Source organism: Oncorhynchus nerka, linkage group LG10 (genome assembly GCF_034236695.1).
Source record: "Oncorhynchus nerka isolate Pitt River linkage group LG10, Oner_Uvic_2.0, whole genome shotgun sequence".
NCBI lineage: Eukaryota > Metazoa > Chordata > Actinopteri > Salmoniformes > Salmonidae > Oncorhynchus > Oncorhynchus nerka.
Genome location: NC_088405.1, coordinates 8,097,916 through 8,123,376, shown reverse-complemented (window position 1 = coordinate 8,123,376; position 25,461 = coordinate 8,097,916). Strand labels below are relative to the sequence as shown.

Here is a 25,461-nt window from a genome sequence, read left to right as displayed (position 1 = left end):
AGGCCCTGATCATTAATATCACCCACCTGGTGTCTCAGGTCTAAATCAGGCCCTGATCATTAATATCACCCACCTGGTCCTTAATTAGAGGGCAACAATGAAAACAGGCAGTGGAAGAGTTGGAGGGATATAGAATAACCTTTTGGGGATATTTCCTGGTAAAACACTTGTATATGAGTTGATGCAGATCCTTTTGTCAGATTGGAACACAGTACCGATCACCTAAATGTTTTCTTCCTGTCGTTGTTGATACAGAATATGCTTCCTAGTAAAGCCACTTTTAGGCGGAGAGTTCTGTTATGTTATGAGTTCTAATGTACAGGGCTTTCGTAAAGTATTCAGACCCCTTGACTTTTTTTAACCTGTTTTGTAACGTTACAGCCTTATGCTAAAATGGATTACATTATTTTTTTTTCTCTCATAAACCTACACACAATAACCCATAGCGGCATAGCAAAAACAGGTTTTTAGACATTTTTTGCTAATGTATTAAAAATAATAATAATAAATAACATTTACATAATTATTCAGACCCTTTACACCTGCACCTTTGGCAGTAATTACAGCCTTGAGGGTTCAAGGACATTCAGAGACTCATCCCCGAAGCAGCTCCTGCGTTGTCTTGGCTGTGTGCTTAGGTTCGTTGTCCTGTTGGATGGTGAACCTTCGCCCCAGGCTGAGGTCTTGAGCCATTCCGTAAAAATGGAGCTCTATAGGAGTAAACCCTGTGTCCAGCTGTTTACGTGTAGGTATGTACGGCAGGACCAAATCGGAAAGACATGAGAAAGCCCATGTAATGCTTTGTAGGTTAGCAGGAAAACCTTGAAATCAGCCCAACCTTAACAGGAAGCCAGTGTAGGGAGGCTAACACTGGAGTAATATGATCAAATGTTTTGGTTCTAGTCAGGATTCTAGCAGCCGTATTTAGCACCAACTGAAGTTTATTTAGTGCTTTATCCGGGGAGCCGGAAAGTAGAGCATTGCAGTAGTCTAACCTAGAAGTGACAAAAGCATGGATTCATTTTTCTGCATCATTTTTGGACAGAAAGTTTCTGATTTTTGCAATGTTTACGTAGATGGAAAAAAGCTGTCCTTGAAACAGTCTTGATATGTTCTTCAAAAGAGAGTTCAGGGTCCAGAGTAACACCGAGGTCCTTCAGTTTTATTTGAGACGGCTGCGCTGAGGTTGATTTATCAGCAGGTTTTAAATCAAGGATCTCTCTGTTCTTTGCTCCGTTCATCTTTGCCTCGATCCCGACTAAAACAACCCCACAGCATGATGCTGCCACCACCATGCTTCATCATAGGGAAGGTGCCAGGTTTCCTCCAGACATGATGCTGCCACCACCATGCTTCATCATAGGGAAGGTGCCAGGTTTCCTCCAGACATGATGCTGCCACCACCATGCTTCATCATAGGGAAGGTGCCAGGTTTCCTCCAGATGTAACTCTTGCCATTTAGGACAAAATAGTTGAATCTTGGTTTCATCAGACCAGAGAATCTTGTTTCTCATGGTCTGATAATCTTTAGGTACCTTTTGGCAAACTCCAAGCGGGCTGTCATGTGCCTTTTACTGAAGAGTGGTTTCCGTCTGGCCACTCGAACCATAAAGGCCTGATTGGTGGAGTGCTGAAGGGATGGTTGTTCTGGAAGGTTCTCCCATCTCCACAGAGGAACAAGTCCACTCTGTCAGAGTGACCATTAGGTTCTTGGTCACCTCCCTGACAAAGGCCCTTCTCCCCCGATTGCTCAGTTTGGCCGGGCGGCCAGCTCTAGGAAGAGTCTTGGTGGTTCCAAACTTCTTCCATTTAAGAATGATGGAGGCCACTGTGTTTTTGAGGACCTTCAATGCTGCAGCCATTTTTTGTACCCTTCCCCAGATCTGTGCCTCGACACATTCCTGTCTCGGAGCTGTACGGACAATTCCTTCGACCTCATGGCTTGGTTTTTGCTCTGACATGCACTGTCAACTGTGGGACCTTATATAGACAGGTGTGTGCCTTTCCAAATCATGTCCAATCAATTGAATTTACCACAAGTGGACTCCAATCAAGTTGTAGAAACATCTCAAGGATGATCAATGGAAACAAGATGCACCTGAGCTCAATTTCAAGTTTCATAGCGAAGGGTCTGAATACTTACCTAAATGTCATATATCAGTTTTGTATTGTTAATGCATTTGCAGCATCGTTCATTGTCATTATGGGGTATTGTGATGTCATTATGGGGTATTGTGATGTCATTATGGGGTATTGTGATGTCATTATGGGGGTATTGTGATGTCATTATGGGGGTATTGTGATGTCATTATGGGGTATTGTGATGTCATTATGAGGTATTGTGATGTCATTATGGGGGTATTGTGATGTCATTATGGGGGTATTGTGATGTCATTATGGGGTATTGTGATGTCATTATGGGGGTATTGTGATGTCATTATGGGGTATTGTGAGTAGATTGCTGAGGATTTTGTTTTTCATACATGTTAGAATAAGGCTGTAACGTAACAAAATGTGGGAAAAGGGGGGTCTGAATACTTTCCAAAGGCCCTGTATGTGATTACCGAATCTGTTTGTCTGAGTGAGGGATGGTTATAGATGTTTCTGGTCACGCTTTATAAATCAAATATATTTATAAAGCCCTTTTTACATCAGCTGATGTCACAAAGTGCTGTACAGAAACACAGCCTAAAACCCCAAACAGCAAGCAATGCAGAGGTAGAAGCACGGGGGGGAATGATATCACCAGACCACAAACTTACTACCACAAGTAGTAAGTGACTCAGCCCCCGTAATCAGGTCAGATGCAGAGAATCCCAGTGGAGAGAGGGGAACCGGCCAGGCAGAGACAGCAAGGGCAGTTCGTCATGCCAGTGCCTTGCCATTCACCTTCACACCCCTGGGCCATAGAAGTCTTCAGTACAGACTTAAAGGTCAAGACCGAGTCTACGTCTCTCACATGGATAAGCAGACCATTCCATAAAAATGGAGCTCCATAGGAGAAAGCCCTGCCTCCAGCTGTTTGCTTAGAAATTCTAGGGACAATTAGGAGGCCTGCGTCTTGTAACCGTAGCGTACGTGTAGGTATGTACGGCAGGACCAAATCAGAGAGATAGGTAGGAGCAAGCCCATGTAATGCTTTATAGGTTAGCAGTAAAAACTTGAAATCAGCCCTTGCCTTAACAGCAAGCCTGTGTAGAAAGGCTAGCACTGTAGCAATAGGCTTGAATTTTGGGGTTCTAGTCAAGATTCTAGCAGCCGTGTTGAGAACTAGCTGATGTTTATGTAGTTCTTTATCCGGGTAGCCAGAGACTAGAGTATTGCAGTAGTCTAATATAGAAGTAGCGAGACAGTAGAGCATTGCAGTAGTCTAATCTAGAAGTAGCCAGACAGTAGAGCATTGCAGTAGTCTAATATATAAGTAGCCAGACAGTAGAGCGTTGCAGTCGTCTAATCTAGAAGTAGCCAGACAGTAGAGCGTTGCAGTAGTCTAATCTAGAAGTAGCCAGACAGTAGAGCGTTGCAGTAGTCTAATATAGAAGTAGCCAGACAGTAGAGTGTTGCAGTAGTCTAATATAGAAGTAGCCAGACAGTATGTTGGACCATTAGTACAGGACAGTTAACCATGTTGGACCACTAGTACAGGACAGTTAACCATGTTGGACCACTAGTACAGGACAGTTAACCATGTTGGACCACTAGTACAGGACAGTTAACCATGTTGGACCACTAGTACAGGACAGTTAACCATGTTGGACCACTAGTACAGGACAGTTAACCATGTTGGACCACTAGTACAGGACATGTTGGGCCACTAGTACAGGACAGTTAACCATGTTGGACCACTAGTACAGGACAGTTAACCATGTTGGACCACTAGTACAGGACAGTTAACCATGTTGGACCACTAGTACAGGACAGTTAACCATGTTGGACCACTAGTACAGGACAGTTAACCATGTTGGACCACTAGTACAGGACAGTTAACCATGTTGGACCACTAGTACAGGACAGTTAACCATGTTGGACCACTAGTACAGGACAGTTAACCATGTTGGACCACTAGTACAGGACAGTTAACCATGTTGGACCACTAGTACAGGACAGTTAACCATGTTGGACCACTAGTACAGGACAGTTAACCATGTTGGACCACTAGTACAGGACAGTTAACCATGTTGGACCACTAGTACAGGACAGTTAACCATGTTGGACCACTAGTACAGGACAGTTAACCATGTTGGACCACTAGTACAGGACAGTTAACCATGTTGGACCACTAGTACAGGACAGTTAACCATGTTGGACCACTAGTACAGGACAGTTAACCATGTTGGACCACTAGTACAGGACAGTTAACCATGTTGGACCACTAGTACAGGACAGTTAACCATGTTGGACCACTAGTACAGGACAGTTAACCATGTTGGACCACTAGTACAGGACAGTTAACCATGTTGGACCACTAGTACAGGACAGTTAACCATGTTGGACCACTAGTACAGGACAGTTAACCATGTTGGACCACTAGGACAGGTAACAGGACAGTTAACCATGTTGGACCACTAGTACAGGACAGTTAACCATGTTGGACCACTAGTACAGGACAGTTAACCATGTTGGACCACTAGTACAGGACAGTTAACCATGTTGGACCACTAGTACAGGACAGTTAACCATGTTGGACCATTAGTACAGGACATGTTGGACTGGTCACTAGTACAGGACATGTTGGACTGGTCACTAGTACAGGACATGTTGGACCACTAGTACAGGTAACCATGTTGGACCACTAGTACAGGACAGTTAACCATGTTGGACCACTAGTACAGGACAGTTAACCATGTTGGACCACTAGTACAGGACAGGTAACCATGTTGGACCACTATAACAGGACAGTTAACCATGTTGGACCACTAGTACAGGACAGGTAACCATGTTGGACCACTATAACAGGACAGTGGTTGGCATCAGTGTATATAAATGCATGTGTGTTTCTGTGTGTTTCAGGTACCAGGACATGAGGAGACAGATCGGCTTTGAGATCAGAGACATGTGGTATAATCTAGGTATGAATCATCCATTTCATGCTCTTCATATGTATTCAACTAACGTATGTGACCGACCGGCTCCATTCCGTGTTTTTTAAAAGTAGCGACTCTTGAGCTAGAAAATGGTAGATCAGTAACACTACTGTTGAGGAACAATTGGAAAGTAATTCTGCTTTGGAAGATGATAAACTTGTAACCCCACTTTTGAGAAAATGACCCTTGTATGTTTTGGTACCACTACTGGAGAGCTCTTCTTTCACATGCGAGGCCATTTGCTAAACAGAGTGAGTACCGGCAGTTTAGTAAACAACCAAATATTTCAAGACTAAAGGTTGGTTTTATACTACGTATATCAACATGTCTGTAGACAGTTGTGGCAGTGACATCATGAACATTAAACTTGTCTTTATCGTTGTGAAAAAGTATAAAACACAAAAACGATGACATCAGCAGCCCGGTGGTCCAACATAGCATAACAGGTGTATTTTAATACCAATTAACCCACCCGCAACTTTCTAAACCATTTCCTCTTCTCGCGTGCTATCTAGCTAGCTAACGTTAAGTTAGATCAATAAACGTTAAGTTAGCTGGCTAGCCAGTTGAAATAATGAACACTTTTTTTTTTACATTGGATAAAAGTAGAGCCTCAGAGCTACAAAATTGTATATCATACACTGCATTTGAGGGAAAAAATGGGAAAGTAATTTTCTTTTGAAACTTGATTAACTTGTAAACTCACTTTTTGAGAAAATGGCCTTTGAATGTTTTGGTATCTAGTGAAGAGCTCCTCTTTGTCTACACCCATTCAGCATCGTTCACACCCTCTTAAGCTTTAGCCCCACCCATCTCGTTTCGATCTCACCAATAATGAATCAATGAGCATATTACTCACCAATAATGAATCAATAATTAATCAATAAGCATATTACTCACCAATAATGAATCAATGAGCATATTACTCACCAATAATTAATCAATAAGCATATTAATAATTATTAGTCCCTTTTATTTATGTATCTCTTCAGTCATATATCATGATAATAAAATAACAGACTCTTTTTATCCAGTAGTGTGTTCTGTATATTTTGGTAACGGGGGGAAACCCAGCAGGAAGTGAACCCCACGGTCCTGGCGTTGTAAGTGCCACCGTGTTCAACCAGCTTGAGTTACAGAGGACCATGCTTTGTATTCCTGCTTTATCTATGGCCTGGTCCCCTTTAAATGTACTGTCATCTATGGACCGTTTGTTCATTATTCCCTCATCCACAGGTTATATATCATTATATAATATATGTCATTTAACAGACTCTTTTATCCAAAGTGCCTAATTATTTTGTTAAATGTATGTGTGGGTGGTCCTGGGAATTCAACCCATTATCATGACCTTGTAAGCCTCGTGCTCTACCATTTGTGGTTAACTTTATTTAACTCGGCACGTCAGTTAAGAACAAATTATTGTTTTCAATGACGGCCTAGGAACAGTTGGGTTAACTGCCTTGTTCAAGGGCAGAACGACAGATTTGTACCTTGTCAGCTCGGGGATTCGATCCAGCAACCTTTTGGTTACTGGCCCAACGCTCTAACCCCTAGGCTACCTGCTGCCCCAGGTTACTGGCCCAACGCTCTAACCCCTAGGCTACCTGCTGCCCCAGGTTACTGGCCCAACGCTCTAACCCCTAGGCTACCTGCTGCCCCAGGTTACTGGTCCAACGCTCTAACCCCTAGGCTACCTGCTGCCCCAGGTTACTAGTCCAACGCTCTAACCCCTAGGCTACCTGCTGCCCCAGGTTACTGGCCCAACGCTCTAACCCCTAGGCTACCTGCTGCCCCAGATTACTAGTCCAACGCTCTAACCCCCTGCCGCCTCTGCAGGGGCTCAGATATTTGATGACGTTTTATCTCTCCCCAGGTCCACACAAGATCAAGTTCATCCCAGAGATGGTGGGTCCCATCCTAGAGATGACTCTGGTCCCAGAGATAGAGCTGAGGAAAGCTACCATCCCCATCTTCTTTGACATGATGCAGTGTGAATTCCACTTCACATGCAGCTTCCAACGGGTCTGTATCAGTCTGTCAGTCTGTCCATCAATCAGCTAGTCGATCAATCAGCCAGTCAATCAGCCAGTCAGTCATTCGGTCAATCAGCCTGTCAATCAATCGGTCAATCAGCCTGTCAATCAATCAGTCAGTCAGTCAGTATATTGAATCAGTCAGTCAGGTCAATCAGTCAGTCAGTATATTAATCAGTCAGTCAGTCAGTATATTAATCAGTCAGATCTACCAATCAATCAGATGTATTGATAAAGCCCTTTTTACATCAGAAGTTTCTACAAGAAAGGTTTACAACAACCCCACATTGACCCCAAAGAGCAGGAGCACAGAGGTCAGGGAAGGGTGGTAACATCCTCTAAAACCTCACCCTCCCAGGAGACTAACGCAATGTTGCTAAATGTTTCCAGCTCTGAATTAACTCATAGTGTAGCGTTGTCAAGCCCATGTCCTGCCCTCGTTACGACCAGGTCACATGTCTTCCATGTACTGCCCTCGTTACGACCAGGTCACATGTCTTCCATGTACTGCCCTCGTTACGACCAGGTCACATGTCTTCCATGTACTGCCCTTGTTACGACCAGGTCACATGTCTTCCATGTACTGACCCAGGTCACATGTCTTCCATGTACTGCCCTCGTTCCACGACCAGGTCACATGTCTTCCATGTACTGCCCTCGTTACGACCAGGTCACATGTCTTCCATGTACTGCCCTCGTTACGACCAGGTCACATGTCACGCCGTCTTCCATGTACTGCCCTTGTTACGACCAGGTCACATGTCTTCCATGTACTGCCCTCGTTACGACCAGGTCACATGTCTTCCATGTACTGCCCTCGTTACGACCAGGTCACATGTCTTCCATGTACTGCCCTTGTTACGACCAGGTCACATGTCTTCCATGTACTGCCCTCGTTACGACCAGGTCACATGTCTTCCATGTACTGCCCTCGTTACGACCAGGTCACATGTCTTCCATGTACTGCTTCCATTGCCCTTTACGACCAGGTCACATGTCTTCAGGTCACATGTCTTCCATGTACTGCCCTTGTTACGACCAGGTCACATTCCATGTCTTCCATGTACTGCCCATGTACTGCCCTCATTACGACCAGGTCACATGTCTTCCATGTACTGCCCTCATTACGACCAGGTCACATGTCTTCCATGTACTGCCCTCGTTACGACCAGGTCACATGTCTTCCATGTACTGCCCTTGTTACGACCAGGTCAGATGTCTTCCATGTACTGCCCTCATTACGACCAGGTCACATGTCTTCCATGTACTGCCCTCGTTACGACCAGGTCACATGTCTTCCATGTACTGCCCTCGTTACGACCAGGTCACATGTCTTCCATGTACTGCCCTCGTTACGACCAGGTCACATGTCTTCCATGTACTGCCCTCGTTACGACCAGGTCACATGTCTTCCATGTACTGCCCTCGTTACGACCAGGTCACATGTCTTCCATGTACTGCCCTCGTTACGACCAGGTCACATGTCTTCCATGTACTGCCCTTGTTACGACCAGGTCACATGTCTTCCAAAGTTCACCCCCTCTTTGCCTTACTGATATCCCATTGGTCACATGTGGACCAATCAAACCCCCCCTCTTTGCCTTACTGATATCCCATTGGTCACATGTGGACCAATCAAACCCCCCCTCTTTGCCTTACTGATATCCCATTGGTCACATTGTTTCGTTGGTATTACATTCCCAGTCTAACCCAGTCTCCTGCAGAAGTCTCCCAGAACCTCCCAGTCAGTCTCCCAGATCCTCCCAGACTGTCTCCCAGATCCTCCCAGTCAGTCTCCCAGATCCTCTCAGTCAGTCTCCCAGATCCTCTCAGTCAGTCTCCCAGATCCTCAGTCAGTCTGTCTCCCAGATCCTCAGTCAGTCTGTCTCCCAGTCCCCTCCCAGTCAGTCTCCCAGATCCTCCCAGACTGTCTCCCAGATCCTCCCAGTCAGTCTCCCAGATCCTCCCAGTCAGTCTCACAGATCCTCTGTCAGTCTCCCAGATCCTCAGTCAGTCTGTCTCCCAGATCCTCCCAGTCGGTCTCCCAGATCCTCCCAGTCGGTCTCCCAGATCCTCCCAGTCTGTCTCCCAGATCCTCCCAGTCTGTCTCCCAGATCCTCCCAGTCAGTCTCCCAGTCAGTCTCCCAGAACCTCCCAGTCTGTCTCCCAGATCCTCCCAGTCGGTCTCCCAGATCCTCCCAGTCTGTCTCCCAGATCCTCCCAGTCTGTCTCCCAGATCCTCCCAGTCTGTCTCCCAGATCCTCCCAGTCGGTCTCCCAGATCCTCCCAGTCTGTCTCCCAGATCCTCCCAGTCTGTCTCCCAGATCCTCCCAGTCAGTATCCCAGTCAAACTCACAGATCCTCCCAGTCAGACTCACAGATCCTCCCAGTCAGTCTCCCTATCCTCTCCCTATAGGCCCTGGTCTAAAGTAGTGCACTATAAAGGGAATAGGGAGCCAGTTGGGACAGTCGGTCTGTTAGAGTTGGGAGTGAAGGGGAGCCCTGGTAATTCAGTTAGTGTCAGTCAGGACTCGACTCTTTGGGAATGACTACATCCTCTTATATCCCCTCTACACTAAAATAGGATCAATTTCACTTTTTATGCATCCCAAATGGCACCCTATTCCCTATATAGTGCACTACTTCTGACCAGGCCCTATATGGAATAGTGCACTATTTTTGACCAGGACCTGTAGTGCACTATATTAGGGAATAGGGAGCCATTTGGGCCGTTTACAAATAGATTTCTAGACTGCAGTGTAAAACTTAGCAGAGAGAGAGAGTTGCCTCTCTTCCTCCAGAGCGATCCTTCTCTCTTCCTCCACAGTGATCCGTCTCTCTTCCTCCAGAGCGATACGTCTCTATTCCTCCAGAGTGATGTGTCTATCTTCCTCCAGAGCGATCCGTCTCTATTCCTCCAGAGCGATCTGTCTCTCTTCCTCCAGAGCGATCCGTCTCTCTTCCTCCAGAGAGATCCGTCTCTCTTCCTCCAGAGCGATGCATCTCTCTTCCTCCAGAGTGATCTGTCTCTCTTCCTCCAGAGCGATCCGTCTCTCTTCCTCCAGAGCGATCCGTCTCTCTTCCTCCAGAGCGATACGTCTCTATTCCTCCAGAGTGATGTGTCTATCTTCCTCCAGAGCGATCCGTCTCTATTCCTCCAGAGCGATCTGTCTCTCTTCCTCCAGAGCGATCCGTCTCTATTCCTCCAGAGCGATCCGTCTCTATTCCTACAGAACGATCCGTCTCTCTTCCTCCAGAGCGAGCCGTCTCTCTTCCTCCAGAGCGATCCGTCTCTCTTCCTCCAGAGTGATCCGTCTCTCTTCCTCCAGAGCGATGTGTCTCTCTTCCTCCAGAGCGAGTCGTCTCTCTTCCTCCAGAGCGATCCGTCTCTCTTCCTCCAGAGCGATCCGTCTCTCTTCCTCCAGAGCGATCCGTCTCTATTCCTCCAGAGCGATCCGTCTCTATTCCTACAGAGCAATCCGTCTCTCTTCCTCTAGAGCGAGCCGTCTCTCTTCCTCCAGAGCGAGTCGTCTCTCTTCCTCCAGAGCGATCCGTCTCTCTTCCTCCAGAGAGATCCGTCTCTCTTCCTCCAGAGCGATCCGTCTCTCTTCCTCCAGAGAGATCCGTCTCTCTTCCTCCAGAGCGATCCGTCTCTATTCCTCCAGAGCGAGGCGTCTCTCCTGACTGACACAACAACAGCAGCACATCAAGCAGGCAGTTCACGTAGGAGCAAACGTCCCACTATAAGTGGATGTGCCGGCTCACCTTCCTTCTGTCGTCTTTCTGGGAAGAAGGGAGTAAAAGAAAGAGAGAGAGAATATTAGAGGATGTGTCTTCCTGTCATGGTCTTACTCCTCATGCTCCCTGCTCAGCCATAGCCAATCACAGGCAGATAAAGAGAAGTTACTGAGAGTCATCAGACTGATAATGAAGTGATTTAATATGAGCTCACAGTCCACCAGGCTGAAAGAGAGGTGATTATAAACCACGAGGAGAGGTCCTCTCAACCAAGAGAGAGAGAGAAGAGACAGGGGGGTGGAGAGGCAGAGTGGGAAAGAGAGGGGGAGGAGAGAGGGTAAGAGTGGGGAGGAGAGAGAGAGAGGAGAGAGAGAGAGAAGAGACAGGGGTGGAGAGACAGAGTGGGAAAGAGAGGGTAAAGAGTGGGGGGGAGAGAGAGAGAAGAAGGGGTGGAGAGAGAGAGAAGAGAGGGGGAGAGAGAGAAGAGAGAGTATAGAGTGGGGGAGGAGAGAGAGAGACGAGAGGGGGAGGAGAGAGAGAAGAGAGGGGGAGGAGAGAGAGAGGGTGGGAAAGAGAGGGTATAGAGAGGGGGAGGAGAGAGGGGGTATAGAGTGGGGGAGGAGAGAGAGGGTATAGAGTGGGGGAAGGAGAGAGAGAGAAGAGAGGGGGAGGAGAGAGAGAGGGTGGGAAAGAGAGGGTATAGAGAGGGGGAAGGAGAGAGGAGAAGAGAGGGAGGAGAGGAGAGAGAGAGAGAAGAGGGGAGGAGAGGAAAAGAGGGGGGAGAGAGAGAGAGAGAGGGTGGGAGGAGAGAGAAAAGAGGGGGAGGAGAGAGAGAGAGAAGAGGGGGAGGAGAGCGAGAGAAGAGAGGGGGAGGAGAGAGAGAGGGTGGGAAAGAGAGGGTATAGAGAGGGGAAGGAGAGAGAGAGAAGAGAGGGAGGAGAGGAGAGAGAGAGAGAGAGGGGGAGGAGAGAGAAAAGAGGGGGGAGGAGAGAGAGAGAAGAGGGTGGGAGGAGAGAGAGAGAAGAGGGGGAGGAGAGAGAGAGAAGAGGGGGAGAGAGAGAAGAGGGGGAGGAGAGCGAGAGAAGAGAGGGGGAGGAGAGAGAGAGGGTGGGAAAGAGAGGGTATAGAGTGGGGGGAGGAGAGAGAGGGTATAGGGTGGGGAAGGAGAGAGAAGAGGGGAGGAGAGAGAGAGAGAGAGGGTGGGAAATAGGAGAGAGTGTTGGAAAGAGAGAGCGAGGGAGGCAGAAAGAGGGAGACATGATAGAGACTAATGAATAGAAAAATGAGCTGTGCTGATTATGAATGTCTGCTTTCTAATTGCAGTTTGAGAATGAGATCATCACCAAACTGGATCACGAGGTGGAGGGGGGCAGAGGAGACGAGCAGTACAAAGTCCTCTTCCACAAGATGTGAGTGATGCTGTCTGTCTGTCTGTCTGTCTGTCTGTCTGTCTGTCTGTCTGTCTGTCTGTCTGTCTGTCTGTCTGTCTGTCTGCCTGCCTGCCGGTGTCTGTCTGTCTGTCTGCCTGCCTGTCTGTCTGTCTGTCTGTCTGTCTGTCTGCCTGCCTGTGTCTGTCTGTCTGTCTGTCTGTCTGCCTGCCTGCCTGCCGGTGTCTGTCTGTCTGTCTGTCTGTCGGTTTCTGTCTGCCTGTTGGTGTCTGTCTGTCGGTCTGTCTGTCTGGTCTTTCGGTGTCTGTCTGCCTGGTCTGTCTGTCTGTCTGTCTGTCTGTCTGTCTGTCTGTCTGTCTGTCTGTCGGTGTCTGTCTGTCTGTCAGTGTCTGTCTGTCTGTCGCTGTCTGTCTGTCGGTGTCTGTCTGTCTGCCGGTGTCTGTCTGTCTGCCGGTGTCTGTCTGTCTGTCTGTCGGTGTCTGTCTGTCTGTCGGTGTCTTTATGTCTGTCGGTGTCTGTCTGTCTGTCGGTGTCTGTCGGTCTGTCGGTGTCTGGTCTGTCGGTGTCTGTCTGTCTGTCGGTGTCTGTCGGTGTCTGGTCTGTCGGTGTCTGGTCTGTCAGTGTCTGTCTGTCTTGTCTGTCTGTCTCTGTCTGTCTGTCTGTCTGTCTGCCTGCCTGCCGGTGTCTGTCTGTCTGTCTGTCGGTTTCTGTTTGTCTGCCTGTCTGTCTGCCTGTCTGTCTGTCTGTCTGCCTGTCTGCCTGCCTGCCGGTGTCTCTGTCTGTCGGTTAATGTCTGCCTGTCGGTGTCTGTCTGCCTGTCGGTGTCTGTCTGTCTGTCGGTGTCTGTCTGTCTGTCGATGTCTGTCTGTCTGTCGGTCTGTCTATCTGTCGGTCTGTCGGTGTCTGTCTGTCGTTGTCTATCTGTCGGTCTGTCGGTGTCTATCTGTCGGTCTGTCGGTGTCTGTCTGTCTGTCTGTCGGTCTGTCTGTGTATCTGTCTGTCTGTCGGTGTCTGTCTGTCTATGTCTGTCTGTCGGTGTCTGGTCTGTCGGTGTCTGGTCTGTCGGTGTCTGGTCTGTCGGTGTCTGGTCTGTCGGTGTCTGGTGTCTGGTCTGTCGGTGTCTGTCTGTCTTGTCTGTCTGTCTGTCTGTCCTCTCTCCTCATCTCTCTCTCTCAGTTTAATTTAAGGTCTTTATGTCATAGGAAACATGTGTTTACATTGCCAAAGAAAGTGAAATAGATCATTAACAAAAGGGAAATGAACAGGGGAAACATTAGTTTAATATTACACTCAGAAAGGTTTTAAAAGAATATAGACATTTCAAATGTTATATTATTGGCTACGGTGTTGAAAGGTGTTATATTATTGGCTACGGTGTTGAAAGGTGTTATTATTATGAAAGGTGTTATATTATTGGTGTTGAAAGGTGTTATATTATTGGCTATGTGGTGTTGAAAGGTGTTATATTATTGGCTACGGTGTTGAAAGGTGTTATATTATTGGCTACGGTGTTGAAAGGTGTTATATTATTGGCTGTGTGGTGTTGAAAGGTGTTATATTATTGGCTACGGTGTTGAAAGGTGTTATATTATTGGCTACGGTGTTTGGGTGTTTGAAAGGTTTATATTATTGAAAAGGTGTTATATTATTGGCTATGTGGTGTTGAAAGGTGTTATATTATTGGCTACGGTGTTGAAAGGTGTTATATTATTGGCTATGTGGTGTTGAAAGGTGTTATATTATTGGCTACGGTGTTGAAAGGTGTTATATTATTGGCTACGGTGTTGAAAGGTGTTATATTATTGGCTGTGTGGTGTTGAAAGGTGTTATATTATTGGCTGTTTGGTGTTGAAAGGTGTTATATTATTGGCTACGGTGTTGAAAGGTGTTATATTATTGGCTGTTTGGTGTTGAAAGGTGTTATATTATTGGCTACGGTGTTGAAAGGTGTTATATTATTGGCTACGGTGTTGAAAGGTGTTATATTATTGGCTGTGTGGTGTTGAAAGGTGTTATATTATTGGCTACGGTGTTGAAAGGTGTTATATTATTGGCTATGTGGTGTTGAAAGGTGTTATATTATTGGCTACGGTGTTGAAAGGTGTTATATTATTGGCTGTGTGGTGTTGAAAGGTGTTATATTATTGGCTGTGTGGTGTTGAAAGGTGTTATATTATTTGAAAGGTGTTATATTATTGGCTGTGTGGTGTTGAAAGGTGTTGTTATATTATTGGCTAAGGTGTTGAAAGGTGTTATATTATTGGCTATGTGGTGTTGAAAGGTGTTATATTATTGGCTACGGTGTTGAAAGGTTAAAGGTGTTAAAGGGTATTATTGGCTGTGTGGTGTTGAAGGTGTTATATTATTGGCTACGGTGTTGAAAGGTGTTATATTATTGAAAGGTGTTATATTATTGGCTACGGTGTTGAAAGGTGTTATATTATTGGCTGTGTGGTGTTGAAAGGTGTTATATTATTGGCTACGGTGTTGAAATATTATTGGTGTTTGAAAGGTGTTATATTATTGGCTACGGTGTTGAAAGGTGTTATATTATTGGCTAAAGGTGTTATATTATTGGCTATGTGGTGTTGAAAGGTGTTATATTATTGGCTACGGTGTTGAAAGGTGTTATATTATTGGCTACGGTGTTGAAAGGTGTTATATTATTGGCTGTGTGGTGTTGAAAGGTGTTATATTATTGGCTACGGTGTTGGTGTTGAAAAAGGTGTTATATTATTGGCTACGGTTGAAAGGTGTTATATTATTGAAAAGGTGTTATATTATTGGCTACGGTGTTGAAAGGTGTTATATTATTGGCTGTGTGGTGTTGAAAGGTGTTATATTATTGGCTACGGTGTTGAAAGGTGTTATATTATTGGCTACGGTGTTGAAAGGTGTTATATTATTGGCTACGGTGTTGAAAGGTGTTATATTATTGGCTGTGTGGTGTTGAAAGGTGTTATATTATTGGCTGTGGTGTTGAAAGGTGTTATATTATTGGCTACGGTGTTGAAAGGTGTTATATTATTGGCTACGGTGTTGAAAGGTGTTATATTATTGGCTACGGTGTTGAAAGGTGTTATATTATTGGCTACGGTGTTGAAAGGTGTTATATTATTGGCTACGGTGTTGAAAGGTGTTATATTATTGGCTACGGTGTTGAAAGGTGTTATATTATTGGCTGTGTGGTGTTGAAAGGTGTTATATTATTGGCTGTGTGGTGTTGAAAGGTGTTATATTATTGGCTACGGTGTTGAAAGGTGTTATATTATTGGCTGTGTGGTGTTGAAAGGTGTTATATTATTGGCTATGTGGTGTTGAAAGGTGTTATATTATTGGCTACGTGGTGTTGAAAGGTGTTATATTATTGGCTACGGTGTTGAAAGGTGTTATATTATTGGCTACGGTGTTGAAAGGTGTTATATTATTGGCTACGGTGTTGAAAGGTGTTATATTATTGGCTGTGTGGTGTTGAAAGGTGTTATATTATTGGCTACGGTGTTGAAAGGTGTTATATTATTGGCTACGGTGTTGAAAGGTGTTATATTATTGGCTACGGTGTTGAAAGGTGTTATATTATTGGCTACGGTGTTGAAAGGTGTTATATTATTGGCTACGGTGTTGAAAGGTGTTATATTATTGGCTACGGTGTTGATGAATGAACAGATATGTTGTATTTACAATGTTGTTCTCATGGCAACGGGTCACAAACAGGAAGTTTTTTAATGTTTGAATTGTTTTCAATTTCTTAGTGGATCTGTGTAATCTGAGGGAAATATGTGTCTCTAATATGGTCATACATTGGGCAGGAGGTTAGGAAGTGCAGCTCAGTTTCCACCTCATTTTGTGGGCAGTGAGCACATAGCCTGTCTTCTCCTGAGAGCTGTGTGGTGTTGATGTTATGCCTACGGCGTTGAAAGGTGTTATATTATTGGCTGGTGTTGAAAGGTGTTATATTATTGGCTATGTGTTGAAAGGTGTTATATTATTGGCTTTCTCAATAGCATATTATTGGCTATGGTGTTGAAAGGCTATGCTCACTGTTGTCTGTACATAGTCAAAAGGTGTTATATTATTGCTTTCCTTTGAAAGGTGTTATATTATTGGCTAGTTTGGGTCAATCACAGTGGTCAGGTATTCTGCCTGTGCTGTGGACTCTCTGTTTAGGGCCAAATAGCATTCTAGTTTGCTCTGTTTTTTATATTATTGGCTATCATTTTTACAATGTGTCAAGTAATTATCTTTTGTTATATTATTGGCTGTAATCCCCTATCTCCCCCTCCCCTTATCCCTCCCTGTCTCCCCCTCCCTGTCTCTCTCTCTCTCCCCCTCACTACTCTCTCCCTCCCATATTATTGGCTCTCTCCGCTCCTCTCTCCCCCTCCTCTATCTCTCCCCTGTTATATTATTGGCTGTGGTGTTGAAAGGTGTTATATTATTGGCTACGGTGTTGAAAGGTCTCCTCCTCCCCTCCTCTCTCTTATCCCTCTCTCTCTCCTATCTCCCCTCCTCTCTCCCTCCCATCTCTCTCTCCCCTCCCTCTCTCTCCCTCCTCTCTCTCCCCTCTTTCTCTCCTCTCTCCCTCCCATCTCTCTCTCCCTCTCTCACCTCTCCCCCTCCCATCTCTCTCTCCTCTCTCTCTCCCCTCCTCTCTCCCTCCTCTCTCCCTCCCCTCCCTCTCTCTCCTCTCTCCCTCTCTCTCTCCCCCTCTCTCTCCCCTCCTCTCTCTCCCCCTCTCTCCCTCTCCCTCCTCTCTCCCCCTCCCCTCTCTCCCTCCCCTCTCTCCCCCTCCTCTCTCCCTCCCCTCCCTCTCTCCCCTCTCTCCCCTCCCTCTCTCTCCTCTCTCCCTCCCCTCCCTCTCTCCTCTCTCCCTCTCTCTCTCTCCTCTCTCTCCCCCTCCTCTCTCTCCCCCTCCTCTCTCTCTCCCCCTCTCTCCCCCTCCCCTCTCTCTCTCCCCTCCCTCTCCCCCTCCCCCTCCTCTCTCCCTCCCCTCCCTCTCTCCCCTCTATCCTCTCTCCCTCCCCTCTCTCTCTCCCCTCTCCCCCTCCTCTCTCCCTCCCCTCCCCCTCTCTCCTCTCTCCCCCCTCCTCTCTCCCCTACTCTCTCCCCTCTCTCCCCTCCTCTCTCCCTCCCCTCTCTCCTCTCTCCCCTCTCTCCTCCCCTCCCTCCTCCTCTCTCCCTCTCTCTCTCCCCTCTCCCCTCTCTCCCCCTCCTCACTCCCCTCTCTCCCCTCTCTCCCCCTCCTATCTCCCCTCTCTCCCCCTCCTCTCTCCCCTCCTCCCTCCCCAGTCTGTTGGAACACTGCAGGAAACACAAGTACCTGTCTAAGAGTGGGGAGAGCTTTGTGAACCTGGTGGTTCGTCTGTTGGAGAGGCTCCTGGACTACAGGACCATCATGCACGACGAGAACAAGGAGAACCGGATGAGCTGCACCGTCAACGTGCTGGTAGGAGAGACACACACTGTTCTATGTCCTGTTCCGTTGTGGACAGATGTCCGACTGCGTCCTGCTGCGTTGCCTAGTAACCTGTCTTATTGTGAAGGACACTTTACTGTCCAACTGTTGGAAAGACATTTCAGATGTATAAACACCAGCTGCATAACATTCATGATTTGGTATTGTTGTTATTTGTTGTTGCTATTTCACTGTCGTAGGTGAAGCATTTCAGTTTTATTCATAAACTATTTCAATGTTTTCATCCTCAGAACTTCTACAAGGAGATAGAGAGAGAGGAGATGTACATCAGGTAGGAAGAGGTCTTCATCATCATCTTCCTCAACTACACGTTTCTGTTGTTCTATTGTACTCAGTCCCTCTGTGAAGTCAAGGCCAGGTGTTTCTGTACTCAGTGCCTCTGCTCTGGATAAGAGCGTCTGCTAAATGACTTAAATGTAAATGTGAAGTCAAGGCCAGGTGTTTTTGGGCTCAGTCCCTCTGTGAAGTCAAGGCCAGGTGTTTTTGGGCTCAGTGCCTCTGTGAAGTCAAGGCCAGGTGTTTTTGGGCTCAGTCCCTCTGTGAAGTCAAGGCCAGGTGTTTTTGTACTCAGTCTCTCTGTGAAGTCAAGGCCAGGTGTTTTTGTACTCAGTCTCTCTGTGAAGTCAAGGCCAGGTGTTTTTGGGCTCAGTGCCTCTGTGAAGTCAAGGCCAGGTGTTTTTGGGCTCAGTCCCTCTGTGAAGTCAAGACCAGGTGTTTTTGGGCTCAGTCCCTCTGTGAAGTCAAGGCCAGGTGTTTTTGGGCTCAGTGCCTCTGTGAAGTCAAGGCCAGGTGTTTTTGGGCTCAGTCCCTCTGTGAAGTCAAGGCCAGGTGTTTTTGTACTCAGTCTCTCTGTGAAGTCAAGGCCAGGTGTTTTTGTACTCAGTCTCTCTGTGAAGTCAAGGCCAGGTGTTTTTGGGCTCAGTGCCTCTGTGAAGTCAAGGCCAGGTGTTTTTGGGCTCAGTCCCTCTGTGAAGTCAAGACCAGGTGTTTTTGGGCTCAGTCCCTCTGTGAAGTCAAGGCCAGGTGTTTTTGGGCTCAGTACCTCTGTGAAGTCAAGGCCAGGTGTTTTTGGGCTCAGTACCTCTGTGAAGTCAAGACCAGGTGTTTTTGGGCTCAGTCCCTCTGTGAAGTCAAGGCCAGGTGTTTTTGGGCTCAGTCTCTCTGTGAAGTCAAGGCCAGGTGTTTTTGATATCTTCCCTGACTGACAATGAATAACTGCAACTCACAATAGGAGGTTTTCTCTTTCAATGGTGGAACATTCAGTGGTGAACACATCTGAATATTCATTTCATTTCCTTTGTCTCAAATGTCTGTGTGATTTTCTGTAAATCACATTCCCTGCTTTTCCGTCAGTCTGCCCTAACGGCCCGTCAGTCTGCCCTAACGGCCCGTCAGTCTGCCCTAACGGCCCGTCAGTCAGCCCTAGCAGTCCGTCAGTCTGCCCTAGCAGTCTGTCAGTCTGCCCTAGCAGTCCGTCAGTCTGCCCTAGCGGTCCGTCAGTGTGCCCTAGCTGTCCGTCAGTCTGCCCTAACGGTCCGTCAGTCAGCCCTAGCAGTCCGTCAGTCTGCCCTAGGGTCCGTCAGTCTGCCCTAACGGTCCGTCAGTCAGCCCTAGCAGTCAGTCAGTCTGCCCTAGCAGTCTGTCAGTCTGCCCTAGCGGTCCGTCAGTCTGCCCTAGCGGTCCGTCAATGTGCCCTAGCTGTCTGTCAGTCTGCCCTGGCATTCCGTCAGTCTGCCCTAGCGGTCCGTCAGTCTGCCCTAGCGGTCTGTCAGTCTGCCCACGCGGATCGTCAGTCTGCCCTAGCTGTGTGTCAGTCTGCCCTAGCGGTCCGTCAGTCTGCCCTAGCGGTCTGTCAGTCTGCCCTAGGTGTCCGTCAATCTGCCCTAGCGGTCCGTCAGTCAGCCATAGCGGTCCGTCATTCTGCCCTAGCAGTCCATGTTGCCGTCTAAAAAGCGTTTTCTGAGATAAAAGGAAAATGTCACCATGAAATGCATCAGTCCACATCCGAAATGGTCCCCTATTCCCTACATAGAGCACTACTATTGACCAGGGCCCACCCTATTCCCTACATAGTGCACTACTATTGACCAGGGCCCACCCTATTCCCTACATAGTGCACTACTATTGACCAGCACCCTATTCCCTACATAGTGCACTACTATTGACCAGCACCATATTCCCTACATAGTGCACTACTTTAGACTAGGACCCACATAGGCCTCTGTTCAGCAGTAGTGCACTATGTAGTGACTCAGGGACCATTTCAGACACAGTTGACTCGTCTCTGTCCGTTGTCACCATGGTGACGTCATATTGAAGCCCACCAAGGTGTGTACCGTTGTCACCATGGCGACGTCATATTGAAGCCCACCAAGCTGTGTACCGTTGTCACCATGGCGACCTTATATTGAAGCCCACCAAGCTGTGTACCGTTGTCACCATGGCGACGTCATATTGAAGCCCACCAAGCTGTGTACCGTTGTCACCATGGTGACGTCATATTGAAGCCCATCAAGGTGTGTACCGTTGTCACCATGGTGACGTCATATTGAATCCCACCAAGCTGTGTACCGTTGTCACCATGGCGACGTCATATTGAAGCCCACCAAGCGGTGTAACGTTGTCACCATGGTGACGTCATATTGAAGCACACCAAGCTGTGTACCGTTGTCACCATGGTGACGTCATATTGAAGCTGTGTACCGTTGACTCCTCTCTGTCCGTTGTCAGCATGGTAACCCGTGTGTCCGCTGTCCGTTATCACCATGGTAACCCGTGTGTCCTCTGTCCGGACAGGTACCTGTACAAGCTGTGTGACCTCCACAAGGAGTGTGACAACTACACTGAAGCTGCCTACACTCTGCTGCTGCACGCTAAGCTGCTGAAGGTATTCACACACAGACACACACACACACACACACACACACACAGACAGACACACACACACACAGACAGACACACAGACACACACATACACATACACACACACATATACACACAGCTCAGATACACAAACACTCTCTCTCTCTCTCCCTCCTTCTCCCTCTCTCTCTCCCTCCTTCTCCCTCTCTCCATCCTTCTCCCTCTCTCTCTCTCTCCCTCTCTTTCCTTCTATCTCTCCCTCCCTCTCTCTCTCTCTCTCCCTCCTTCTCCTTCTCCCTCTCCCTCCTTCTCCCTCTCTCTCTCCCTCCTTCTCCCTCTCTCTCTCTCCCTCTATTTCCTTCTTTCTCTCTCTCTATGAATTGATAGTGTAAATGTGTGTCTTTTAGCGTCTGTTGAATAGCACCAGTTGTAGAGGACAAAGCCCCAGTCAGCTGTAATCACATAGATGGCTCTTAACCTTGCAGTAGCAGAGGTGTAACCGTGAATATCAATGTGTTGGGGAACAGGATCTGGATGGCAGAGGTACGTCCAACCGTGTTTTAATCCTCTCTCTGTCAGGAGAGGACTGATGAGATGAGAGAATGGAGAGAGAGAGAGGACTGATGAGATGAGGAGAAGGATGGAGAGAGAGAGGGGACTGGGGAGAAAGGAGAAGAATGGAGATAGAGAGAGGTCTGGGGAGAGAGGAGAAGAATGGAGAGAGGAGAAGAATGGAGAGAGAGAGAGAGGGGGGACTGGGGAGAGAGGAGAAGAATGGAGAGAGAGAGAGGGGACTGGGGAAATGAGGAGAAGAATGGAGAGAGAGAGAGGGGACTGGGGAGAGAGGAGAAGAATGGAGAGAGAGAGAGAGAGGGGACTGAAGAGATGAGGAGAAGGATGGAGAGAGAGAGAGAGAGGGGACTGGGAGAGAGGAGAAGAATGGAGAGAGAGAGGTCTGGGGAGAGAGGAGAAGAATGGAGAGAGGAGAAGAATGGAGAGAGAGAAAGAGAGAGAGGGGACTGGGGAGAGAGAAGGATGGAGAGAGAGAGGGGACTGGGGAGAGAGGAGAAGAATGGAGAGAGAGAGAGGGGACTGGGGAAATGAGAAGAATGGGGAGAGAGAGGGGACTGGGGAGAGAGGAGAAGAATGGAGAGAGAAAGAGAGGGGACTGGGGAGAGAGGAGAAGAATGGAGAGAGGAGAAGAATGGAGAGAGAGAGAAAGAGAGAGAGGGGACTGGGGAGAGAGGAGAAGGATGGAGAGAGAGAGAGGGGACTGGGGAGAGAGGAGAAGAATGGAGAGAGAGAGAGGGGACTGGGGAAATGAGGAGAAGAATGGAGAGAGAGAGGGGACTGGGGAGAGAGGAGAAGAATGGAGAGAGAGAGAGAGAGGGACTGGGGAAATGAGGAGAAGAATGGAGAGAGAGAGGGGGACTGGGGAGAGAGGAGAAGAATGGAGAGAGAGGGGACTGGGGAGAGAGAGCGAGAGAGAGGACTGGGGAGAGAGGAGAAGAATGGAGAGAGAGAGAGAGGGGGGACTGGGGAGATGAGGAGAAGAATGGAGAGAGAGAGAGAGGGGACTGGGGAGAGAGGAGAAGAATGGAGAGAGGAGAAGAATGGAGAGAGAGAGAAAGAGAGAGAGGGGACTGGGGAGATTGGAGAAGGATGGAGAGAGAGAGAGAGGGGACTGGGGAGAGGAGAAGAATGGAGAGAGAGAGAGAGAGGGGACTGGGGAAATGAGGAGAAGAATGGAGAGAGAGAGGGGACTGGGGAGAGAGGAGAAGAATTGAGAGAGAGAGGGGGGACTGGGGAGAGAGGAGAAGAATGGAGAGAGAGAGAGAGAGAGGGGACTGAAGAGATGAGGAGAAGGATGGAGAGAGAGAGGGGACTGGGGAGAGAGGAGAAGAATGGAGAGAGAGAGAGGTCTGGGGAGAGAGGAGAGGAATGGAGAGAGGAGAAGAATGGAGAGAGAGAGAAAGAGAGAGAGAGGGGACTGGGGAGAGAGGAGAAGGATGGAGAGAGAGAGAGAGGGGACTGGGGAGATGAGGAGAAGAATGGAGAGAGAGAAAGAGAGAGGGGACTGATGAGATGAGGAGAAGAATGGAGAGAGAGAGAGGGAGGGGACTGGGGAGAGAGGAGAAGAATGGAGAGAGAGAGAGAGAGAGGGGACTGGGGAGAGAGGAGAATGGAGTGAGAGAGAGAGAGCGGGGACTGGGGAGATGAGGAGAAGAATGGAGAGAGAGAGAGAGAGAGGGGACTGATGAGATGAGGAGAAGAATGGAGAGAGAGATAGAGAGAGAGGGGACTGGGGAGAAAGGAGAAGAATGGAGAGAGAGAGAGGAGAAGAATGGAGAGAGAGAGAGAGAGGGACTGGGGAGAGAGAGGGGGGGACTGGGGAGAGGAGAAGGATGGAGAGAGAGAGAGGACTGAGGAGAGAGGAGAAGAATGGAGAGAGGGGACTGGGGAGATGAGGAGAAGAATGGAGAGAGAGAGAGAGGGGGACTGATGAGATGAGGAGAAGAATGGAGAGAGAGGGAGAGAGGGGACTGGGAGAGAGGAGAAGAATGGAGAGAGAGAGAGAGGGACTGGGCAGAGAGGAGAAGAATGGAGAGACAGAGAGAGAGAGAGCGGTCTGGGGAGAGAGAGAGAGAGGACTGGGGAGAGAGGAGAAGAATGGAGAGAGAGAGAGAGGGGGACTGGGGAGATGAGGAGAAGAATGGAGAGAGAGAGGGGGACTGATGAGATGAGGAGAAGAATGGAGAGAGAGAGAGAGAGAGGGGACTGGGGAGAAAGGAGAAGAATGGAGAGAGAGAGAGGGGAGACTGGGGAGAGAGGAGAAGAATGGAGATAGAGAGAGAGAGGGGACTGGGGAGAGAGAGAGGGGGACTGGGGAGAGGAGAAGGATGGAGAGAGAGAGAGGACTGAGGAGAGAGGAGAAGAATGGAGAGAGGAGACTGGGGAGATGAGGAGAAGAATAGAGAGAGAGAGAGAGGGGGACTGATGAGATGAGGAGAAGAATGGAGAGAGAGGGAGAGAGGGGACTGGGGAGAGAGGAGAAGAATGGAGAGAGAGAGAGGGGACTGGGGAGAGAGGAGAAGAATGGAGAGAGAGAGAGAGAGAGCGGTCTGGGGAGAGAGAGAGGACTGGGGAGAGAGGAGAAGAATGGAGAGAGAGAGAGAGAGGGGGACTGGGGAGATGAGGAGAAGAATGGAGAGAGAGAAAGAGAGAGGGGACTGATGAGATGAGAAGAATGGAGAGAGAGAGAGAGAGGGACTGGGGAGATGAGGAGAAGAATGGAGAGAGAGAGAGAGAGAGGGGACTGATGAGATGAGGAGAAGAATGGAGAGAGAGAGAGAGAGAGGGGACTGGGGAGAAAGGAGAAGAATGGAGAGAGAGAGAGGGGAGACTGGGGAGAGAGGAGAAGAATGGAGAGAGAGAGAGAGAGGGGGACTGGGGAGAGAGAGAGGGGGGACTGGGGAGAGGAGAAGGATGGAGAGAGAGAGAGGACTGAGGAGAGAGGAGAAGAATGGAGAGAGGAGACTGGGGAGATGAGGAGAAGAATAGAGAGAGAGAGAGAGGGGGGGACTGATGAGATGAGGAGAAGAATGGAGAGAGAGGGAGAGAGGGGACTGGGGAGAGAGGAGAAGAATGGAGAGAGAGAGAGAGGGGACTGGGGAGAGAGGAGAAGAATGGAGAGAGAGAGAGAGAGAGAGCGGTCTGGGGAGAGAGAGAGAGAGGACTGGGGAGAGAGGAGAAGAATGGAGAGAGAGAGAGAGGGGGACTGGGGAGATGAGGAGAAGAATGGAGAGAGAGAAAGAGAGAGGGGACTGATGAGATGAGAAGAATGGAGAGAGAGAGAGAGGGGGGACTGGTGAGAGAGGAGGAGAATGGAGAGAGAGAGAGAGAGAGGGACTGGGGAGATGAGGAGAAGAATGGAGAGAGAGAAAGAGAGAGGGGACTGATGAGATGAGGAGAAGAATGGAGAGAGAGAGGGGACTGGGGAGAAAGGAGAAGAATTGAGAGAGAGAGAGGGGAGACTGGGGAGAGAGGAGAAGAATGGAGAGAGAGAGAGAGGGGACTGGGGAGAGAGGAGAAGAATGGAGAGAGAGAGAGAGGGGACTGGGGAGAAAGGAGAAGAATTGAGAGAGAGAGAGGGGAGACTGGGGAGAGAGGAGAAGAATGGAGAGAGAGAGAGGGGGACTGGTGAGAGAGGAGAAGAATGGAGAGAGAGAGAGAGTGGACTGGGGAGAGAGAGAGAGGGGACTGGGGAGAGAGAGAGAGAGAGAGAGAGAGAGAGGGGGGGACTGGGGAGAGAGAGAGGGACTGGAGAGAGAGAGAGAGAGAGAGGGACTGGGGAGAGAGAGAGAGAGGGGACTGGGGAGAGAGGAGAAGAATGGAGAGAGAGAGGAGAAGAATGGAGAGAGAGGGGGACTGGGGAGAGAGAGAGGGGGACTGGGGAGAGAGAGAGGGACTGGGGAGAGAGAGAGAGAGAGAGAGAGGGGACTGGGGAGAGAGGAGAAGAATGGAGCGAGAGAGAGAGAGGGGACTGGGGAGACAGGAGAAGAATGGAGAGAGAGAGAGAAAGAGGGGACTGGGGAGAGAGGAGAAGAATGGAGAGAGAGGGAGAGGGGACTGGGGAGAGAGGAGAAGAATGGAGAGAGAGAGAGGGGGGACTGGGGAGAGAGGAGAAGAATGGAGAGAGAGAGAGAGGGGACTGGGGAGAGAGGAGAAGAATGGAGAGAGAGAGAGAGGGGACTGGGGAGAGAGGAGAAGAATGGAGAGAGAGAGGGGGCTGGGGAGAGAGGAGAAGAATGGAGAGAGAGAGAGAGGGGACTGGGGAGAGAGGAGAAGAATGGAGAGAGAGAGAGAGGGGACTGGGG

The 25,461-nt window shown here is 48.5% G+C and overlaps 1 pseudogene; it reads left to right on the top strand.

Moving 5' to 3' along the window:
* LOC115115761 (dedicator of cytokinesis protein 1-like) overlaps window positions 1-25,461 on the top strand; it is a 209,631-nt pseudogene that overhangs the window by 30,015 nt on the left and 154,155 nt on the right.